Raw genomic sequence first — 329 nt, forward strand, 5'->3', positions numbered from 1 at the left:
ATTATATATATATAAAAAAAAAAAACCCAGAGCCTCCCCTCCCCTTCCCCTTCCCCAACGCTCATGATCCCTTTTCCTATCATCTCTGGCATCCCTCTCTAGCCACCCACCAATGCCCGTCTCAACTTTACTTCCCTTTTCTCTAAAGTCTGCATCTTTCACCTCTTAGAAGCACTTCTTGCTTCTTGGGCTTCTTGCTTTCTTCATCAAACACACAAAGAAAAAAAATGATAAGCCTTTTGAATTTGTACCATGTTCTTGCTGGAATGAAGAAGGGCTATCCTCTATTCGGCTGTTTTTCTGTGTCAGTGAGAGATTGGCGAGCTGGA

The sequence above is a fragment of the Arachis ipaensis genome, chromosome B09 (assembly GCF_000816755.2).
Source record: "Arachis ipaensis cultivar K30076 chromosome B09, Araip1.1, whole genome shotgun sequence".
Taxonomy (NCBI): Eukaryota; Viridiplantae; Streptophyta; class Magnoliopsida; order Fabales; family Fabaceae; genus Arachis; species Arachis ipaensis.